The sequence below is a fragment of the Hibiscus syriacus genome, unplaced genomic scaffold, assembly GCF_006381635.1.
Source record: "Hibiscus syriacus cultivar Baekdansim isolate YM2019G1 unplaced genomic scaffold, ASM638163v2 tig00110195_pilon, whole genome shotgun sequence".
Taxonomy (NCBI): Eukaryota; Viridiplantae; Streptophyta; class Magnoliopsida; order Malvales; family Malvaceae; genus Hibiscus; species Hibiscus syriacus.
In genome coordinates, this window is record NW_024062621.1 from 510,244 (window position 1) to 513,372 (window position 3,129).

Below are 3,129 nucleotides of genomic sequence, written 5' to 3' on the forward strand. Positions count from 1 at the left end.
GAACCAAATTAAAGTTCAATGCCTAAAAAGTGTTTTAAAGTTTTGTGATAAAATTGACACACAAACTAAAGTTCACGGGGAAGAAACAATCACGTCCTCACATTATTAACGATTTAATAGTTCAGTGTACTTAATAAATTCGAAACTAAAATTCAGTACTAAAATTAAAGTAATTTAAAGTTCAATTATAAAAACAATACAAAACTTTATGCCTATTTTGTAATATTTTGATAAAATTTAATGATAATTGTGTAATTGTTTGATGAATTTAATGACCGTTCTATAATTTTTACCTTTAAAACTTATTTAAAATTTAATCACAACATTTTGTTTTTAAGAGCTAAAAATAAAATGAATTTGAAGTTTTTACCCATTATAGTTTTGTGAGAATATCTAATCTCCCAGGAGATTTGATTATAACAGGCTTTATAACACCCTTTAACTCGTACTCGACTCGGATACAGTTTGGGATGTTACAGGCTTAACAAACATAATTTCCCTAAAGAATACATTGATTCTTATATTGATTCTTAATGTTATATTTTTTGTCAAAAGTGACCTTTTAAGTATATTTTCGTCAACATGTTTGCCCCTAAATATTAACATCATTTTTTTAAAATAGGTACGTAGATTGTATTAGTCATAAAGAGAATCATGTAGAATAATACTAGATATAAATTCAAGACAATCATAAGTATAATAGAACGATTAGTGATAGTCTGATGAGCAAGTGCGTGATTTCTTGAAGCAACAAATATAGAGATGGATCGTTCTGACATCCCCGAGCGCTAGACATAGAGAGGAGAACCTAGAGAGTAATCAATGCAAGACGAATGAAAAATCAATCCCCTTAATCGTAGTTTCATTTGGCACATATATTTGAAAACTAATAGAATGTTATATATAAATGAACGAAAAAAATCAAGTATCAGAAAAACAATCAATAAAAAAAACTCGTAAAACCATATATCAAGAAGAAGATAAAAGAAAGAAACTTGCTTGAAAAAAATAAAGTGACCGGACAAAGCCACCATTGCTGCCCTTAACGCAAAAGACTTGTGATAACCGGCTTTAACTGCAAGAGAGAGAAAAATGATAAAAATGGATTGTCGTATTTTATAATGACATTAACACCGTTAAATATAATTAATTTTCATCTTAAATGCCCTCATAAATACAAAATTACTTAAGTATCCCTAAAGTTTAATGATTGGTTGAGAGCTTAAAACTCTATAAATGGATGAGACATCCTTGGGATTACAAATGAGTTTTGAAACCCTAAAATACCTTTAAAGCTTAAAGGTTTGTAAGAGCTTAATATTTTTTTTATTATAAAAGTACTTGATACTTATTGGTATAATGATAAAATTAGCTCTTGATATTTGCTCAAATGATCACTTTGACATTTATTTTTGAAGTATTTTAATCCTTAAGGTTTTAGCTTTTTATCAAAATAACTCATGTTGGATGAAAACCGAAATAACTCATGTTGAATTAAAACCGTTAGTTAACTAACGATAAATGTATGTTATTGACGTAATATTTTCATGTATATTTACATGTCATATCATCCCTTTAAGTAACATACGATATATTATATCTTTACTTTGTGTCATATCATTACTTTGGGTAACATACATATGTCACATCATTCTTTTGGTAGCATGTAAAAATATTACATCAACAACATACGTTGATTGTTAGTCAAGTAACCATTTCTATCTAATATAGATTATTTTGATAACAAATTAAAACGTTGGAACTAAAATACTAAAAAATATGGATCAAAGTGACTATTTAAACTAATATTAAAGACTAATTTTATCGTTATATCATTAAAATATCAAGTAGTTTTATAATAAAAATTATTACCGATTATTTTATTTAAATTACTTTCAAATATTAGACCAGCATTCAAACTTTAACAAATAACCATATTTCAGAATTACTCAATTGAAACAAAATTAAAGGTTTTTGAATTTTCATATCCGAATCGAAAAGTTTTACTTGCTTTTCAACAACCCAATTGGTCTTCGTTAGGATTGTAAAATTCACACCCTAGATTGAACACCAACCCATTTTGCGTCCTTTATTACATATTATATATTCGAGATTATTTATATCCTATAAATAATTTGAAGGTTCATCATGATATTATAAATAAAATAAAATAAATTATAAAAATTGATCCCATAATTAATATTTACAATCAATCAACGAATCAAATACAAGTGATTGTACTAAAAAAATGTAACTTATAATTTCATTTAATTATTTTGTCTATATGTGTACATAATCTACTTTTATATTTTACATACAACGTTTTCATTCGCTCATATCATAAGTGTGACAAAATCTAATGTAATTAACGTAAATTATAAAATTATATATTTTACTTAAATATATATAAGTTAAATTTAACATATACTCACACATCACTTAAAAAAGTCAAATTTTTATAATCAACTTTATACACATTGAAGTTATAATTACAATTATAAATTATATATCTGAAAATATATATTCAAAATTGATTATTATAAAATATCATCATACTATTAAATATTAATTGATATATATATATATATATATATAAACATAATTAATTAAACTTAAACAACAATAATACTTTATATAATGTAAAATTCAAATCCAAAAATCTCAAATTTTTCATATAATTATGTTTAATTCTAAAGTCGTTTTCTCATATACCTAATCAAAGAAATTCAGCTTGTCAGAGATCTAATATTTTCCAATGCCTATGACTTTCAAAGAAAATAATTAAATAAAAATACTTTTTAATATTAAAAGTTTTTGCGTCTGGGTTCCATTTCAGATTACTTCATCATTAATTCCACATAATTTTATATTAATTTTTGTCGATTGACCGAGTAATTAAATCGTTAATTATTGATTATATTATTACATAGTCCGGTGTAAACTGTTGTGATTTTCCCATTATTTTTTTAAAAAAAACCAACACTGTTTAAGTGGTGGCTGCTGAATTAACTGTAATTATTATCAGATGATTAAATCCGAATTAAAAATCATGCTTAAAAAATTAATGCTTCTTATTCTTTAAAGATTCCGATCACAAACATTAGTTTAATTAATATTTAATTATGCCGA